This window comes from Eulemur rufifrons, chromosome 6 (assembly GCF_041146395.1).
Source record: "Eulemur rufifrons isolate Redbay chromosome 6, OSU_ERuf_1, whole genome shotgun sequence".
NCBI classification, from domain to species: domain Eukaryota; kingdom Metazoa; phylum Chordata; class Mammalia; order Primates; family Lemuridae; genus Eulemur; species Eulemur rufifrons.
This window is the reverse complement of record NC_090988.1, coordinates 19,378,222-19,398,566: the sequence shown is the minus strand read 5'-3', so window position 1 is coordinate 19,398,566 and position 20,345 is coordinate 19,378,222.

Below are 20,345 nucleotides of genomic sequence, written 5' to 3'. Positions count from 1 at the left end.
GTAAATAATGTCTGACTGAAGTAATTATTTCCTGGGTTTTCTTTTTTAAAATAGAATTGGATGAAATTAGTCCAGGCATTGTTACGAGAATGAGTGGGGGGGGGGGCGATGCATGGCAGGTGGAGGGCGGGGGTGGGGGGGACGCAAAGACTCCTGATGCCCCCTGGGGTCTAGCTCCCAGCATCCCTTCTTTTCTCTGCCATGACGCTCAGATGACAAGTTCCAACCCCACTCTTGGCAGGTGGCTTGGGAACCAGCTCCTCCTTTGAGCCCCTCAGTGAGGGTAATTCCTGGCTCCAGTGGGCAGAGAGGGTGAAGCGAAACCTGTTACTGAGGGCCATGTCTCTGCCACACCAGGTTTACAAAGAGGCAGCAGCGTGTGAGGCCACCACATGTCGTGATAAAGAGATCACCCACCCGCTGTACCATCAAGTGTCGGGGTGGTCATTTGGTGGCAGTGGTGGAGGGGACAGGAGGGAGACCCTCAGGGCTGTCAAGCTACCTGGAGAAGTTATGTGGGCAGGCCCGGCCCTGCTGCTTCCTTCTGGCCTGAGGGTCTGCGGAGGAGGCAAGCTTCTTCTGGGTTGGCACTCGGCTCCCCAAAGCCCTGGGTGCATGGGGGTGGGAGCCTGGGCTGGACCAAGTTCTCTGGCTGGAGGGGCTGCCAGGCCTGGGTTAAGGCGACTCTCGAATGGGGGCGGGTAGGGATGCTGCCACATGGCCTCCCCAGTGCCCCGCCCAGCCTGCCCTTCCTCAGCCTAGAGGAACCACAGCAGCCCCCTCTGCCCCCACTGCAGAGCTTCAGGACAGACTGATTCAGCAGCTTTTGCAGAGGGTGGTTCCTGGGGAACTAGGCCAACCTCTGCCCACTGAAATGTCCCCCTGTCCCCCTTCTTCCACAGTGCTTGATAATCCTTCATAAGAGAGTCATACATTCCTTTGATCTGGAAGGCGTCTTACTCTCTGAGACTCTCCTGTTACAATGCAAGTAGCCCTGGACTGGTAAATCCTTAAGACTTAATCAGCTCTCTCCTGAGGACAGAGGAACCAACCTACTCTTACCCTGGGGCTGCTCTTGAGCTTCCTGAGGCCTTGTGTTCTTACTTAGTCCCTGGGAATTTGAGGGTTCAAGGCAGTGGCCGTCTTTAGTCATGGTGGCAGGGGTGGCAGGTGGGATTGTGCATCATGTTCCCCTGCCTGATGCGAGTCTCGAGAGCTCAGAGGAGGAGGAGCTGCTGGAGACCAGCTGGACGTGAAGCAGGGGCACTGTTCAGTCACTGAGGCCACAGCTTGGGGCCTTTGATGGGTGCCTCACTGAGCCCAGCATCCTTTGGGAACACAAAGGAGGTTCCAGGAAAGTGACTAGAGCCACAGGAGGGTATTGGAAAGGAATGTTGATTTGGTCTTTCAGGCCAAAACCCGCCAGGTGGGTTAAAAAGATCAGCTTTTCTTGATTGGTTTATCTGTTGTTCTTCACTGAGTAGCAAAAGTTTGGCCACATTTAGTAAAGTTGCAGATGATCTTTTCCTGCAACCCAGCAACTCCACTCTTAGATATATACTCTTAGGCATAGAAAAACTCTCACGTAAGTGCATAAAGAGACACGTACCAAAGGAATCACAGCAGCATTGTTTGTAATAGCAGAAAAAAAGCACCCTAAATTTCTATCAATAGGAGAATGGATAAGCTGTGGCATATTCATTTTCAATAAAATTCTTCACGGTAATGAAATTGAATGCAGTAGAGCTATATGTATCGACACAGTTGAATCCTATAAACACAATATGTAGCTAAAAAAGCAAGTTGCAGAAGACTATATACACCACGATGCCACTTTTAAAAGTTGTAAACTATGTAAATGCATACTCGATACTATTTATGAATAATATATGGAATTGTAAACACCAGATTTGAGATGGTCAGTTTCAATAGAGTGGGAATAGGGGTGGGTGGCCGGTTGGAAGGGAGGGAACGCAGTACGTGGGCATCCAACTTTACTGTGATATTTTATTTATCACACTAGGAGGTAGATAGAGCATATTTATCATATTAATATTACTCTTCAACATTTATGAATGGTTGAGATATTTCATAAGAAATAAAAAGATGCAAATCCAAACAATAACTAAGGATCTCATCAGCTATCCCCAGAAACATTAGGATGTGTGTGTATGTGTGAGAGAGAGAGAGAGAGAGAGAGAGAGTCTGAGATGGCAGAGGTGGGCGATGAACAGTGGGTAGGAGGAACAGTGGAGAAAACTTCAGACAGATGGGCCACAGCTGGCTCCTTGGAAGTTTTCTGGGTTGAATAATTATTCAATAAAGTTTTCTCTCTTCACATAGTATTTGCCTACGTAAGAAGCTAAATATTCATTGAGTAATTAGCCGGTTCAAATTTGTGGTATGAAAAGACAATTCTTTCTAATTATAGGGATGTCAGTTAAAAGATGCCACCCTAGGATGCCATTCACTGCCAAGAGTCTTAATAAAATTCTCACTGTGATTCAGATTCAAAAAGGTAAAAAAAAAAAAAAAAAGACACTATTATTTTTGATAATTAAATATTTACCAGAGCTGAGAAAATAAGTCACACAAATGTTTCAGGCAAATCAAAAGCTCTTTTTTTTTTTTTTTTTTTTTAAAGTCCCAATAAAGATATTGTTTCTCTCAGAGCTTTGCTGCCAGGTTCAAAAATTTTCTGGGCTAACACAGGCACCATGGCCAACTTGCCTGCAGTGTCGGCAGCCCAGCTCCAGCCGGTCCTCACTTCACATGCCGGCAGTCCCTCGGCATCCATCCCTCCTACAGGCCTTATTTAATTTACAGTTACTTTGCTGCTTTTTAATTTTAAATAGTTCCACTGTGCATTTTGTCCCTCTGCCCAATGCAATTCTAAGTGTCCTGTCTATCAATCTGTGTCTTTTTTAGGGTTGGATAGGGGGATGGGAGAGGAGCTATATCACCCTTAATCTAATTCTCTCTGTCTAAGGAAAGCTCAATGAATGCTAAATTAATATGTTAGTTGGTATCGTAGAAATTGCACCCTCACTTGAGACCCATATCCCCAACTGCGAAACTTGGGACAAGTTACCCTCTCTTCATCTCAGTTTTGTTCTGTAAAATGGGGATGATATTATATATAATACAATACGGGGTTCTTGTGAAGCTCCAATGAGGTAATAATGGTGAAAACAGATTGTATATTGTAATTTGCCACACAAGTGTAAAGCATTATGCAAATATATAATGATATTATTGATGACAATGACATGTGCCAGAAATGGAGAAATTAAGGTAATATACTCCCACCCCTTCTTATAGTAGAAATGTGGGCGTTGTGTACTCATCTCTCCTTTTGCATCCAGGAACTGTTCCTCTTCCTCCGCAGGCAGCAGTCAGCACCAGAACTTTCCTGTTTCCCTCCCCACCTAGCATTTCCTAGGACATGCTTCCAGGACCATAGCTGTTTGGTCCAGGGATAATACTTCATTTAACCTGGGTCAGTCTAAGAACTTTCCCAGGATTTTAAAAATAAGACTTCAGGAAGCCAGTTAAAGATGCTATAGAATAAGAAATACCCTCATCCTAGTACATCAATTAAGGTTGGATTTTGCTGAATTTAACTCCCAACCTCGCCCATGCCATAACAAAACAAAAGTAAATGGAAAGCAGTGGGTGAAACATAATACACACGGATGTCACTCTTATGTAAAAGGAGTCCAGAGATAAGCAGCGTAGGTAGGGCAGGCAGAGAGCTCCATGGGTCAGGGTCCTAACTTTGTAGCTCTCCACTCTCATGGCAAAGTTTCCGGCTTCCGTCAGCTCATGTTTCAATAAATATGCAAGAACTTCAGTGATCTCATTTGCATTCTGCGCTGTTGGAATCACAAAAGGAAGAAAAAGAGCATGTCCTTCTTTTTTTTTTTTTTTTTTTTAGGAGTCCTAACTCTCTGCTTATATTTCATTGGTCAGAACTCAGTCACATGGCCATGCCCAGCTGCAAAGAAAGCTGGGAAATGTAGTTCTTTAACTGGGAACCATTGCTGCCCTGAATAAAACTGATATTGTCACTAAAGTGGAAAAAACAAAAATATGTAATCTCTGCTACATGGAGTAAATCTGCTACATGGAGGAAGCTGGTCTGTTGTAACATCTGCATTTCTCAAGATTTGGTTATTCAAGCAGCCTTCATTATAGGAAATTCTCAGTATCCTATTAATAAATTCCTTCTTTTCTTCCTTTCATTAAAAAAAGTATCAGTTACTTACAACCATACGTTGTCCTAATATTCTGCTCTTTAAGACCGCTCTACAGCTCCCTGCAACATTGGACTTGAGAAATGGAGGAACTTACTGGCCTCCAGCTGTTTTTTCAGCTTTCTTTTTCAGCAACCTTTCACTTTCAGCAATCTTTCCTCCACTCACTCACAGTCACATTAACAGCTGATAGGAACGGACCCTAACAGATCTTGTAGCCCAACAGGTGACTGTTATTAGAGGATGGGCTTCTGGGTAAGTTCATTTGTGCAGTGCTTTGCCCTCTTGCCAGTTGAACTACTTTCTGCTTTTTTAGGTCCTAAATCCAAGTCTCCCTGGCTCTTTCCTTGGCTCGGGATCAGGAACATTGCAGAGAACTTGGAGTTGGTTTCTGCATTCTTATTTCTAACAGTGTTTCTGATATCATTGTCCCTTCTCTCCTCCACTCAGAAGCATGGGGAGAGGACTTGAGCTCCAGTGACTCAAGCTATAAAACTGCTTTCTTTCTTCCTGCCTTGCAGGACCTCAGGGGATATGTCCAAGTCATTAGATGGTCTGTCTGTGTCGCGCCGGAGATCAGCACACCCTTTTAGTTTGGCAGAGAGCAAGGTAGAAATAAGGGGGCGAAGCTTTCCTTTGGAGTTTCTCTAGAGAGTCACCTATATCACGGCCCTGGTGACATCTAGCTTGGGGGTTCAGTTGACCTTGGGAGAACCTGGAGGTATGTTTTGGGAGGAGGGCTAGGCATCCTGATTATTATTTTTTGGCCAATCCAGTGTCTTAGTCTATTCGGGCTCCTATGACAACAAAACAATCATAGATTGGATCCTTATAAACAACAGAAATTTATTTTTCATAGTTGTGGAAGCTTTGAAGTCCAAGATTAAGGTACAGGCAGATTCAGTGTCTTAGAAGAGCTGTTTCTGGGGTTCAGAGACAGCCACTTTCTCATTGTGTCCTCACACAGTGGAAAGCGTGAGGGAGCTCTATGGGGCCTCTTTTATAAGGGCCTAATCACATCATGACCTAATCACCTCCCAAAGGCCCCGATTCCTATTACCATCACCTTGGGGGTTAGGATTTCAACATATGAATTTTGGGGGGACACAAACCTTCATTCTATAGGACCCAGTAACTGCGTAGAAACAGAGCCCACCCCTCATCCCATCCCAGGGAGGCTGGAGGTAGAGCTCCAAGCTGATCCTGGGAGACTTGCAAGGGCAGGTCAGTGTGGTTAGTTGACGGACATTTGAGAACACATTTCATGCTGAGTCTGTGGGTAAAAAATACTTCCCTATGAGCTGATTTTATTGCTGCAATGAACCTCATCTCTGTGAGTCAGAAGGTCATCCTCTGCAGCCGTCACGTGACTGGGAATCAGAGAAAAGTGGAATCAACGGGCCTCCAGAGGTAATTTTATACACCTCCTGCCTCTATTCCATTAAATCCAATGGGCTAATAGCTAACAATTATTGAGCACTCATTATCTGCAAGTCCCATGCTAAGAGCATTATCTTCTGTAATCCTCCCCACAACCTTCCGAGTTCCTTCTCATTACGTTTTAGCGGATAGGAAAACTGAGGCCCAGAATGACCCCTCAGGTTGACAGAGCTGCGATGCCAAGCCCAGCCTCCTGCTCACCACCCTTCTGCAATGTGCCGAAGGGCCACAGGGTGCCTAGAACTGTTGGTTCCTAGATGCCACTGGCAGGGCGGGCTTAGTCTGGAGTCGTTCCATTCCTCCCTTGCTACTAAGTCCCCTTGTGTCATTACCCAGAGCTGATAGAGTGATCAACGGTAATACAATGCAAACCCATTTAGATTTTACGTATTCTCGTAGGCACATTAAAAAAATGAAAAGAAACAGGTATCACTGTAACACATGCTGCCCGCAAAAAATATTTAAATAATCACATTACAGTGGTACATCGGTGCATAGAAGAAGAATCGCTCAAACTGAATCAGTCCACTGACACCGACATTGTCAGTGATGTGTTTTTGATACTGGAAATGACACATGTACTGTAGTGTAACAATAATATTTTATGGGATGCGACGGTTAAAGTGAAATGTCATTCTATCAGAACAACAAGGTTGTGTCTAATGCGAAAGCTTTTTACACTGCTTTCAGTTTTGACTTTAAATTTAAATAAAATTAAAAAGTTAATGCCTCAGTAGCATTAGCGACATTTCACGTGCTCGGTAGCCACCTGTGGAGTAGCTAGTGGCTACTGTGTCACACGGTGCAGGTCGAGCATATAACTGAAATTCCCCCTGAAGGAAATGCACTTCTTGTGTCCTGAACAGGGAGAGGGGAAGTCAGGCTGCAGGAGAGGGTCTGTGCAGAATGAGGCTGGGGTGGTGTGGGCGGGCGGCGAGCGGGGAGAGAAACCACGGTCAGTTTTTGTAACAGAGAATCACATAATGGGAATGGTGCTTTAAGGAGATTCTTCTGGCTGCACTGAGCAAAGAGCGCGGTGGGGACACAGATGCGAGGCAGGAAGGCCACATTCACGGGAGGGCAAAGCCCCGACGTACAGTGAGCATAGCCAGAAAAGGAAAAGAAATGGCTGAGAAACACTGAAGCCTTACGATGAGTCCGTGGGTGGATGGATAAGGGGGAAAAAAAAGGGGGAAGAGGCGAAGAGGATCCTGATGTTTTAAGCCTCAGATAACAGAAAATAACACCACTGACAGGAGCGGAGATGTCGGGGCGGGAGGAGATAACAGATGAGCTCGGTTCTGCGCAGGCTGAGTTTGAGGTTGTCTCTTCCATGGTCTCTCCTCACCTTTTTTCTCTCCCCTCTGACTTTTCCTCCTCTCTTGTTCTCTCCCCCTTCCCTTTTCTTCTTCCCCCTTTTTTCCTGCCCCTTTCTTCTCTTGAAATGCATTAACCGAGCACTTACCATGCACTAGACACAAGCCAGCTTAATGAACATGGCCCAGGCCTGAGGAAGGACCCCTGAGGGGGGTTGTGGGCACTTCTTCATCAACGACAACCAAATAAACTTTCTTCCTTAAACATCGCCTTTGCCCTACCGGCATAACTGCTGGACTTTGGCCTGGCACGGGGAGAGGAGGAGGCAGGACGGAATGAGAGCAAAAACAGCTCATGTTCATTGACGTTTCAGGCATAGTTCTAAACCTTGGTGACTAGCATCTTACTCAACAGCATTGCTTCCCATTTCGCAGGCGAGGAAAGCAAGGCATGGTGTGATAAAGTCACTTGCTTAAGGAAACACAGCTGCTAAGTAGCGGGGCAGGAGTTGACTTGTGCAACATGTGCTGAATAGCTGCCGTGAGCTAGGTAAAGAGTGGCAATCTCCCTCCCCTGCTCGGGGTGCCCTGGCACTCCACACCCCTCTGAAGGGCAGACTCTTCACAGAGTGGGCAGATCCTATGAAGCTGCTGGGAGGTTTTTCCTTCTGCAGGTGGGGCTGGTGACCCACCAGGGCGCAGAGCTCTTGTCGGGAGCAAAGTGACTGAACTTCCTCTTCCTCCTAGTGGAAGGAGAAGCAAGATGGGGAACAAGCTCCTCAAGTGTCTTTCCTCGTTGTCAATCAAGTGACTGCTCCAGGGATCTGTGTTTCTGCTCTAAATGCCATGTTTTGATGGTGTTCTTCTACTATAGTCACCCACCTGCAAGTACATCCCAGGAAAAAAGGCCCTTAAATGAAACAGGAGCTTGGGGCAGGCAATGGAGGGAGGAGGAGAAGGGAAATATTGCACTGTTCCTATACAACAGCTCGAGGGATTCACTCCGGGCTGTCGGAGCCAAGTGAATATTGCTTATTCATGTGCAATCTAATCCTCCTCTTGGCCCAGAGGCTGAGGCCAGCAGGGGTGACCTGGTTGCAGAGGGACAAGGAGAGGGTGGGGGCTGTCTCATGAGCACGTGCTCATGAGGGTTGGCATTGGAAGAAATTGTTACTTGAATGGCTTGGATGGATGAAGGGGCCATGGGGGACAGCAGATAAATAGGGGCTGGAGGTGGATTGGTGATCAGAGGAGTCCTTGGTGGGCTGAGGAAGTGGTGTGGAGTGTGCGGCTCAGACCTCGGGACACAGATTCCAGGAGCCCCTCCATCGTGCTCCCTGGGGAGGACGGCCGAGCCACACGCAGATTGATGCACACTCCCAGGCAGAGAACGTCTTAATAACCCACGCGGTGGGTGATAGATCATCACAGGGGGAGCGGCAGAGCTATGGCTTGGCCACCCCGAAGCTCCGGCTCGATAACATGTGATAATTCACTCAGGGGCATGGGGATGGAGAAGATTTCCCAACTGCGGCTAACCAATGTTGAAGACCCGAAAACAGCCACTTGGGACTGCTTTTATGTTCAGCTGTCGGCTTAGAAGCAAATGTCTAAGAGAACCTGGACACAGATCAAACAAATGTGCTGGGAACCACATGCACTGCACGAATCTGCCCTTCTGTCCCGCTGAGGGCGTGTGTGCCCAGCCTGCCCCCCTCCAGTGACACAGGAGGGGAGCACTGGGGGAGGGGAAGACCTCTTGCAAACATCTGATGGGTCCCGCACTGCAGCTGGCCTGGGTTTGGGGAGCGATTCTACCACAGAGATGGCATAGAGTGGCAGGCAGTCACCTCTGCAGGGCACAGTGATTGAGCATGAGAGACACAGTGGCACTTTCTCTGACCCAGTGGAAGCTAAGGGGTTGGTGACCAGGGCCTGGGCTGTCCCCACAAGGGCCTTTGGCAGTGTGGGTGTGGTGAGCACAGTAGGAGGAGCGCTTTGTCTTCTGTGGGACGGGAAGGGCTTCCTAGAGCCACTGGGTGAATGGAAAGAAGACCTCTTCCCCACGAATCCATCTACTCTTCTTCCCTCCACTTCTGCCAAAGGAATACTCTGCAGTGGTTTTGTTTAAATAAAAAACCGAGGAGCTTGGGGGCTGGAATCCTGTTGTTATTCTAACCGTGGAAAGAGGTATGCTGCCACCTTCCCCAGAACAGAAGGTGTAGTAAGAATAATGGAAACAGCAGCAGGTATCATTATTGAATGTTCGTCATGTGCCAAACACTGTGTTAAATACTTTGTGAGCATAGTCACAACTGATTCTCCAACAGCCCTGGGTATGGGCATACTCCCCCTCTGACCTTACAAACATTATAAACACATTCCTCAGGGTCAAAGAGTCTGAGAACTCTTACTAAAAGTAAACCCAGGTAATTTCTGAGCAGGTGTGTGTTACTTTGGATTGACTCTAGGTGAATTATTAATTGGCTGATGCCTTTATTGGCTGGCTCATAGCAGGTGGGGATGAGAAACAGTAAAGCAACTGAACAGGTGAGAGGCGATGAGACACCTGACACTGAGGTTCAATACTGTAGCAACACACCACGTAAGCAGTAGGTTGTCCTTATGGAGATATTCTAGGCCAGCAAAAATGCATGAAGAAGGTAAATAGTCTTGTACTCATTTCACATATGAAGGAACTGAGGTTGAGAGAGGTAGAGCCATTTTCCCAAAGTCACACAGCAAGTAAGTCACAGAACCAGGATTTGAACCCACATCTGGCTGGCACCAAAACTACACATCTCTACCTCTAGACCAAATCCCATCTCAGAGGAAGGCATTAACAACTCCATCCTGCATACGAGGGAGGCATTCACCCCCTCAGAATTCAGACTTTCTGATAGATACTGCTTTGGGGATGAATAACAACAGGGAAGTGTTCTGTCGCTTCTGATATAAAATGCTTTTATAGTACTGGAGGGTCATTTCCTAAACCAATTGCTCTTTTTTTTTTTTTTTTGGCTACAAGTCACAGTTATAGACTCTCAAAGATGGAGGGGACCTTGGAGGACATATAGTTCAAGACTCTCTTTTTATAGAATGAAAAGAAGGCTAGACAGAGGAACCGGGCTGCTCAAGATTACACAGCTAGTGCACACAGTTGGTGCATAATTGAGCCTAGAATTTAGGTATTCTGACTCTTAGGCCCAAGCTCTTTCCACTGCTCTATGAAATCTTTTACATCTTTGGGTTCCTCTTGCCATGAAGAAAGAACATATGGCAACTTACATCTTAGTCTCAAGATGAAACTCTCCTGACATATTTTTCTACTCTCTCACTACTCCTCCCCCATTCCCACCCAACTGACTTGATGGATGGTTTGGAACCAGCACAGCCTACCTTGAGGCAAGGGTAGGGGCACACATTTCTTTGTTCATGGATTAGACAGGTGTTAGTGTTGGTTTATAAAAAGGTATCTTCAAGACTTATATAAAACTATACATGTTGAGTATTCCTTATCTGAAATACTTGGGAACAGAAGTGTTTTGGATTTTGGACTCTTTTGGATTTTGGAATATTTGCACTATACTTACCAGTTTGGCATCCCTAATCCAAACATCTGAAATCTGAAATGCTCCAATGAGCATTTCCTTTGAGTATCATGTTGGTACTGAAAAATTTTGGATTTTTAGATTAAGGATACTCAAACCTTCAGTAAATAAGACAGTGTTGTACAGGTGAAATGATGCCCAAATAGACCAATCAAACAGTACAGTTTAGTAACAGACCCCCACACATATTCACTCACCCCATATGCTAAAGGGACTCTGCAAAGTTGCAGGGGTAAGGGTGACTTTTTCAATAACTGGTGCTGGGTCAACTGGACATCCTCATGGGAAAATAAAAGAATGGTAATCCCTATCTCACACCAAACAGAACAATTATAGATCTAAATGAGAAAGGTAATATGATAAAAGCTTTTGGAAAAAAAATAGGAAGATATCTTCAAGACTCAGGGTAGATAAAGCTTTCTTCAACACGACCCAAAAAGCCTAACTATAAGGAAAAAATTGATTAATTGAACTACATTACAGTTAATAACTTCAATTAATCAAAGGTTATAGTTAGAAAAGCAAAAAGGCAAGCTATGAAGTGGGAGAAGATATTTGCAAAACATATATTTACCAAAGGACTCATATCCAGAATATGTACAGCACCCTACGAATCAATAAGAAAAAGGCAGACAGCTCTATAGAAAAATGTGCAAAAGACTTGAACTAGACTTTCTCAAAAGAAGATCATTAAGTGAGCAATAAGCATATGAAAAGGCACTCAACCTTTTCAGTAATTGAGGGCTTGTAAATTAAAACCACAGTGAAATATCATTACATTTTCATCAGAATGGCTAAAATAAAAAAGACAGACCATAGCAAGTGTGGGTGAGGATGTGGAACAATGAGAACTCTCAAATACTAGGTAGGAGTACAAATCAGAACAAGTGTTTTGGAATACGGTTTGGGAGTATCTACTAATACCGAACATACACATATCTTATAAACCATCAATTCTACTCCCAGGTCTGCAGCCAACAGAAAAGCATATGCATATTTATCAAAAGACACATACAAGAATGTTTAGAGCAGCATTTAAGTAAAAGCTGAATACTGGAAATAAATGTTTATGAACAATGGAATGGATCAATAAATTGAGTATATTCACATATAGGGATACTATATAGAGATGAGAATGAGCAAACTGTAACCAATGTGGTGACATGGATGAATCTCACAGATACAATGTTGGGTGAAAGAAACCAGATGTGATGGAGAACATGCTGTATGATTCCATTTATATAAAAGTCGGAAGCAGTTACAACTAATCTTAGTGTTAGAAGTCAGGATAGTGGTTACTCTTGAAGGGACATGGTGACTGGGAAGGAGCAGAGGGAGGGGGCCCTACAGAGGGGAGGGTGCAAGCATTCTATTTTTTGGTATGGTTTCTGGGTACATGGATGTGTACATTTCGGGAAATTCACTGAGTTGTACACTTATGTTAATTTTTAATATTAATAACACATATCTTCATTTCTTTTTTTTTCTCTTGCAAAATGGGAGTGAGAAGAAATGAGAGTAAGATCTGTTTATACCCACTTTAGGCCTGCCATTGTGGTAGATGTTTTACAGGTGTTAGCTCACGTAATCCTCCCCACCATTCTATGACATAGGAATTAGGTCCTCCATGTGACAGATGAGGAAACTGACACTTAGGAAGGGTCATTTTCCAAGTCCATGCCCTTAGCAAGTGCTGGAACTAGATTTAACCTAGGATCCTAATCCAGGTTTGTCTGGGTCCAGAGCTCATCTTCTTTCCTCCAAATCACGTTGCTTTCAAAGAAAGAGCACTAGCTTCAGAGTCAGAAAATCTTGTTTTGAATGCTAGAGATGTCATTTACACTGTGTGGTCTTGGGCAAATCACTTCGTCTAGTCTGTTCTTAATCTCATTTTAGTTTGGGGAATGTTTGTGGGGGTGGAGAGGGAGGCACTGGGAGAGGGACCTGGCAGTGTACACCAGGCATATAACAGTTATATGTGCTCAGCAAATGCGCAATCCTTTCTGCTTCATCTAACCCCTACCAGGCATGCATGCCCTTCCTAGCAGGGGTGTGGAGTTCAAAGTAAAATTCACCATGCCCCTCTCCGTGGTGTCACCACTCTAGTAAAGTCAGATGAAAATGTACATCAAGGGCAACTTTGGTGCGAGAACGAGCAATGTTCAGCCCGAGGGTGTGTGTGAAAGTGGGCAAAAGGCCTTGCTTTGGAGTTGAGGGAGTGTAGGGGCCCGATGATATGCAAATGAATTTCAGGTTTGTTGTTTTAACACCAGCTAGCAAAGCTGAGTCTGTTTGCCCCCTTTGAGTCCTCTCCTTGTAGGAGAGGGTGGGAATGCAGAGAAGGAACATCCAAAGCTTGCTAGAATCATTCCCTTAAAGACAGCAGGTTCTGCAACCTCTTTTTGCAACAGAACTGAGCTAAACATTTTTTTTTTTTTCAGTCCTCTAAGAATAGTGAGAAAAATGGATGGAAGGTAAATAGCATCTGTATTTGTTCGGCATGTTGTCACCTGTCCCCAAGCCTCCTTATCTCTGCTGAGGAATTGGGAGCTCCTTGGGGTTGGGGAAAGGCTGGGGACACGGGAGCTCTAGCTATGCCCTTCAGGGCAGGACATACAGATGGCATTTTATGTGAACTTATGGTCATGGTCATGTTCTATACGTGAAGTGCATGGAAAAATAGGTGTCAGTTACTTGCCTTGCCAAGGTTAACTTGGAAGAGCTGTCCTTCTGTGTCCATGGGTGAGAAGACCTTCTTTCCTTTTAACGGCTCAAAGCTCAGTGCTATGGGGTGGGTGGGGAGAAGGGAAAATTTTAGGAGGCTCTCACTTCCCTGCCCCCACCCCATGCTCTCGCCCTCACAGAGGTCTTCATTTCTCTGTTCCTAAATTGCACACATTGATCTGCTGTGTACAAAGTTGCAAAGCAAGTTGGCAGGAGCACTGGAGTGTATCAGGTCTGCTAGGGAATAGATATACTTGGGTTTTTAGTTTAAATGAGTTGAGAGCTGGGGAATGGCTTGACAGCCATGGGGAGCCCCAGCGTTGGTTTCCCACCAAACAAGCCCCTTTGTAGGTTGGAGCTGTCAGTCAACGCTGGCCATGGGTACCTGCCCCTGGGGACAGGAGTACCCACCCATACTGTGGGCCTACCACCGCGGGGAAGAGGCCAGGGTGAAGCAGGCTAGGGTGGCCGGACTGCGGGGAGAGGAGTCTTTTGGACACTGCTCATTCAATGTCTTGTCCCTAATGTAGGAGCCTTTCTAAGGGGAGGGAGAGGCCGGGTCCCCTGAAAACAGACCCTGGCCAGAGGCTCTGGGCTCTTCACGCCTTAGCAACCTGGGCACAGCCTGTCTCCCATGCCACCTTTTCTAATATTAATATCTTGATTAATTCCAGACCAATTGTGGTTTTTCTTTTATTTCCTAGCCTTGTTTTTGCAAACCACCTACTCCTCTCTGAGAGTGACTTTGATTGAAGTCTGAAGTTTTAAGGTTCAGCTGTTTTCTAGTTACTTGTTATTAGAAAATCTAGCAATTTCCCCCTAGTAAAGAAGGAAAAGGTCCTTCCTCCCTCCCCTCCCCCCTCTGCTTCTCCTGGTGTATCATAACTTTAAAAAGGCCCGCAAGATAGAGTTATTTATTCTTCTCCAGCCTTCCCTCCACTCGATGTTGGGCTGAGGCCAAAACTTGGGGGAAACAAAGAAGCAGCCATCCGAATAGTCTCCTTCAAAGCACAAGTGTTTGCGCCTGTGACTGCTGCCCTCCTGATGCTGCTGTCTGCCGCCTGGGGTGGGGGACGGGGAGATAAGGGGGGCAAGGGGCTCACTCAGCACCCGCCCGCGCACGGGCCAACCCGTGGCCGGGCACCGAGTGGTTATGAAAGACCCTCTTGTGTTGGGAGGCAGCCAGTCCGGAGGGAGCCTCCTCAGAAGGTAATTGCCTACTCGCAGGGTTGGCCTTGCTGAAATTTATAGCTCCGCTCAATAAAGCTATTGTGCAGCTCCTTAGGAAGCCGTGGGGGTGGATTATTGCTTGGGAACCTGGAGACTGGAACCCATGCCGGGCTGCGGGTCCCCTGCTGGGGCAGGCACAGACAGAGAAGTCAGTGTCCCCCTCCTGCCCACTCCCCCCAGGCTGTGCCTCTGTTCAGAAGGGGGCTATGGGGACCCACCTGCATACCTTCGGGAGTGCTGGGCGGCTAGGCCCAGGTTCTTTGCCCCTGCTCCAAGGGACGGGGAGGCCCTGGAAGGGAGGACTTACTCGGAAAGGATGGGTGCAAGGGGCTGGTCCCCAAAAGGGAGCAGGAGCTCGTCCTGCCAGACCAGCTGCACTTCATTAATGAGTCAGGCCAGAAGTTCTTCCCAATCCACTGCTACTGGGTCTCCCCTGACTTATTTTATTGCTATTCTAAGAGGTAAACACACACACACACACCCCAACAACTCAAAAGCATAATGAAGAAAAGATTGGTTTCAGAAAGCCGGAGAGGTCAGAGAAGGGGCCCAGAGCTTAACCTGGAATTTCCCTGCAGGGCGGATTAAAAGCAATCTGCCCAGGACAGGAACCACCCCATCAGCTGGTTGATCTCCTCTATGGTTCCAGTCTTCTTAGGAGAGCAGAGCTGAGTTCAGGAGGCCATGCTGGAGCAGGCAGCTGGAAGGCAGACCAGGCCAGTGCTGGGAGAGTGGGATGATGGGCCCAGGACAGCCCAAGGCTTGAGTGGGGAGGCTGTGGGAAGGAGGGTCGGCAGAGAGGGCCAAGGCTGACTCGTAGGAGACTCGAGTTTAGGTGGGGTGAGGGGCTCAGTCCTGGCTCCAGGCATCTGCCAGCAGGGCTGTAAGGTCTCTGCTCAGAGTGGTCCCTGGGGTGGGGGTGGAGAGAGGCCTGCAAGGGCCCAAGCAGTTGGGAGGTGCTCTGGGAGGGCCAGGCCTGGTGGGAGCTCAGTCCTGCTTATGCCTTGCCATTATCAGCACTCAACGAGGCTCAAATGAATCACTCCTGCCTCAAAATTAAAAAGGAAAAACTATCAACAGTCCCACTGATTCATGAGTCTTGCTCAGAGTTGCAGCAGTAGCTGCCCAAGGGGAAGTCGCAAGGCATCCCAGCTGGGAGTTCAGGCAGAAGTGGCCTGTGCGTGTAAACGTCGTGTCCTGTGGCCTATTTTGGTGTAGTAAGGGGTATATTTGTTAAATTCCAGTCGATATCCAAGGGGCCTTGTGTTTACTCCATTAGGAAACCAGATAGAGCTAATCAATGCTGGAAGGACTCTAGTTAACTCCTGAGGGAAGGCAAATATAAACAGCAGCATTCAAATCAATGTAAAAGTCCCCCCACTGCACTTGGTTAGGTGGCTGCCAACAGGCCTGTGCGGCAAGCCTGGGCTGTCAGCAGGAGGAGGGCCCCTCCCTGGCAGTGGTAGTAGACAAAGGGCCTCCTGGATATCAGGGCCCAGCTGGATTCCAAGGCTGGCTCAGGTTCCATAGAACCTGTGGGCCTTGGGCAAGTCAATTGGGCTTCCCTGGCCCTCAGTCTCTTCATCAGAAGGGTAACCACTAATGTTGAAATGCACTTGCAGCTCACCAAGGGTTTTCATGATCTCACTTGATATTCACCACCCTTTGGGATGGGCAGCATTATTGTTATTTCCATTTCACAGATAAGGAAAATGAAGTTCAGAGTCATTAAATGACCTAACCAAGGCCACGTGGCAGATGGAAGAGCAGCATCTTAAATCCATGTCCTCTGACTCCAAGCGTGCTTCCCTAGGTCACAACAGTCCTTGAAGGCCTTTCACGTGGTGTTAGTGCCTATCATCTATCTAACACCACGAGGTAGTTACTATCATTACGAGCATTTTACCAATTACAAAGAAAACCCCCAGGGTTCAGAGATGTAAGAGACTGGTCCAAGGTCATGTAGATCAGGGGTCCCCAACCTATGGTGAGTTGTATGATTATTTCATTATATATTACAATGTAATAATAATAGAAATAAAGTGCACAATAAAATGGAATACACTCGAATCATCCCCAAACCATCCCCGCTCTCCCTGGTTCATGGAAAAATTGTCTTCCATGAAAACGTCCCTGGTGCCAAAAAGGTTGGGGACTGCTGACAAGTCCTGGGAGTTGACACCCCATCATACCATCATACCTGCCAAGGGAGGCATTTGGAATAGCTGACATCTTACATAAAACATGCTGTGATACTTTAATTTTCTTTTCCAACCTCAGCTTCTTATAGAATTCCTTTCTCTGAGACCACCACGGTTATGAATTAAGGTCAAATGCCTGTACATGAAAGGCAGGGACACATGGAGAGGCTGGGCCCAGGGTGGTGCTGAGAGGAGCCACTCTCTTGCAATTATGTTTTTCTGTTGCTCCACACCTGTCCTCCCCAGCTCAGGAACATCTCCCTCTGGTCTGGGGGCCGTCCTTCAGGAGCAGCCATTCCTACAACTGTCCCTCTAGGTTCGCATACAGAGGTCACCTGCAGAGCTCAGCCGCCAGCAGCCTGGAATCCTTACTGGACGCTGGACCCAGGGCTATGCGACCTCCATAGCTCCCCAAGGCCAGGGTTATGCGCTGTACCAGTAGCCAAAGATTGCTCCCTAGGGTGAGTTCACCGTCGAGTTAAACTCTGCTTGACCACTGTTTCGGTCATTGCTGAGTTTCAGCCTCTTTTTGTGGAGTGGTGGTTAGTTCAACCCAAGTCTCCAGGGAGAACTTCCAGGATTTATTTGAGAAAAGATTTCTCCTCCCTCCTTTGAAAAGGCAGCAGCCAATAGAGACTTTCTTTCCCAACATCATTTCCTAGAGTCCATCTTCGTCCCCTGCGTAGTGACCCTGGAAGAGTTAGCAAGGACTCCCTGATTATTATTGATCGTCATTTCTTACTTAGATGGATTGTCTCTTATGGAGTTTACAGATGGTGTCCGCCTGTACTCATGGAGCGCTCAAAATCAACACGGGGTAAAAGGTTACTTTTATTTTCTGTCCTATAAATAAAGAAACTGGGACCTAGGGAGTCCAAGCGATTTGTCTGAGGTCATGAACTAGAAAAGAGCAGGGCAGGATTAGAACTCAGACTCCCCAACTCTGATTCTGACCTTTTTTCATATAAGCATAGCTGCTCTTCAAGCTGTCCTTTGATATATTGTGAAGGTGACGCTTGGAATGCAGTGATCTTGGGGACCATGGTGTCCTGGTTGTCCACCTCCATTTCATAAAAGAACCAGCTACGGCTTGAGTGGCAAGAAGATTTTAGGTTCTGTCCATTCCCGGGATGCAGGACAACACTGCACACATAGTAGGGCCCCATACGTGTTTGATATGCAAATGAGTGAATAATAATGGAATGACCAGACCTCAGATTCCTGGTCAAACATGCCTCCCAGTACCCCACTCTGCTTCCTGCACTTTGATTGATCTGAAAATCTAAAATCAGTTTTCAGACCTTAAAAAACCAACCAAACAACAATAACAAAAACCCACAATGGGCCTTTTTTTGCTAAGTGGAAACACAAGAAGCAGGTTTACGAGGTGGGGAGAGGAAAGAGATTTTTCTAGGTGGAGAAATTGAGGCAGGAACTTGCTTTGCACTGCCGTTGAAGGACACCCAGCCCAAGGAGCTGTCCTTGATCGCTTCCCCGATTTCCTGATCTCTGGGGAGGAGGAGGCAGGAGCCAGTCCCAGCGTTTCTGCTGTTGGACACATAGGGCTTTGGCCTGCAGCCAGAGCCCACGCTTCAGAACAGAGGAGGACCACTAAGCAGGAAATGTGGCCGCCTCGTTCAAATCCTCTTCTGAATTTTATTTGTGACAAACCACTCTTCATAAACCTCAGAACTGCCCATCGTTGCCGGGGTGAGGGAAGCAATGCTGCTGAGAGGGAAAAACAATTAGAAATACAATTAGTGTTATAAAAGCTGGTCATAAATATTGGAGTTCTCTCTCTGGAGAGGAGGGACAAGATGACAGCTCACAATTCCTTGTATTGACAAAAGAGGAAACAGTCCATGAAACTGGTCATTTGCCTGGGTATTTTTATCTATCAGATCCCAGAGTAGGAACAAGGGAAGCATGAATGATTGGATTAGCTGCCCAGCCTTTATGTGCTTTTGCAGCATCAGCAATATGCAATTACTGCAACCTCACACAGACGTGGGCTTGCACACACACACACACACACACACACACGCACACATATACACATATACCGCAACATGGGAGGAGCCCCTCCAGGCTTTTAGGCAGGGATGACCACAGGCTCAGACACTTCCAGCCCACAACAGAGAAGATGAACTTCACCACGGCCAGATGTAGAAAAAATGAGTATCCTTCCCTCACACTTGTCTCTTCTTATTCCTGGAGGAGAAGGACAGAGCCAATGGCATCATATGACATCCAGCTCCCTCTCCAGGGCCCAAGCCCCTTGTGATGCCCTTTGAGTTGGTATTGTTTGTGCCTTGGCCTTTCCTTCCAAGAGTCCATTTGGTTGTTCCTTGGGTGGTCTTGGCTCCACATCATGCTCAACGTGGTAAGAGCTGTTCATTTGGCAGCCCCGAACTCCTCGGTGCCTGGCTCCTCGGTTCCCCCTTTCTGCAGCTCCAGGGCAGCTTCAGGCCCCCTGTGGGGCTGGTGGGGGTCGGGCAGGGAAGAGGGTGAGCATGGGAGCTGCAAGGGCCCCGTGCTGTTTGCGACGGAGGCCCCCTCCGCAGGCATATGCAACCACCTGGCGCCTACGCCCACCAGCAGGAAGCAGAGCTCCCCTTGCTGGGGGCATGGTGCCAGCCTGGCAGATGGGCATGTGTGTCAGCTGCCAAGGGACCTCCGAGAGGATCCAAATAGGTCTGCATTTTTGGAGGGCAGGACATTCTCTCCTTTGCTCCCCTTCTTAAATACAGGACCAGCTGACGAAACCGTCTATCTCATATGCCTTGGTTCCTGCGTGCATCTGACTCCACATTCCCCAGTTGTTGGCCTCTCAGCTTTCTCCCTAATGGGGAGGATGAAAAGGTGATTGGGGCACACTGGCCTCTTTGGCCATTTACATATACCCACGTATGTTCTGAGGATGGGCGCCTCAGTACTGAGAAGCATGGAATTCTGAAATCTGCTGGCTGGGGCTTTTCTTTGGCTTTCCTGACAAACAATCGCACAGTTTCAGGTTGGTTACTGGAAAGTGGTGGGAAGCCCACTGCGTCATGGGCCGCTCCTCCTTTGTTGGCTAATAGTAGTTGTTGGACAATTTTATTCCATAATACAAAATTTGCATCCAGATTAATTCCAACTCTGCCCTGGAGCAACTGAGAACAAATCTGCCTTCCCTTCCCATATGACAGCTCTTCAAATATTTTAAACCAATGCTCACATCCCTGAAGAGTCTTTGCTTCTCTAGGCTAAGTATGTCCTGTCCCATCAATTCCTACAGTCATACTTTGAGTGACATAGGATCCAGATTACGTGTTAGGATTGTGCAATGTTTTTTTTTTTTTTTTTTTTTTTTTTAAACTAGGTGCTGAATTCAGGCAGATCTGAGTCTGAATGTCCTTCATCCAGTGGGGTTGACTGAATGGGACTTGGTGTCCACAGTCTGAGCTGCCATCGATTGCAATTCAATCACCTACACATTTGGGTTAAACAATATTTACTGAGACTATTACTACATGGTAAGGGATCTATTCTTATTAAAAGTAGGTATTATTTAGGCCAGGTACAGCA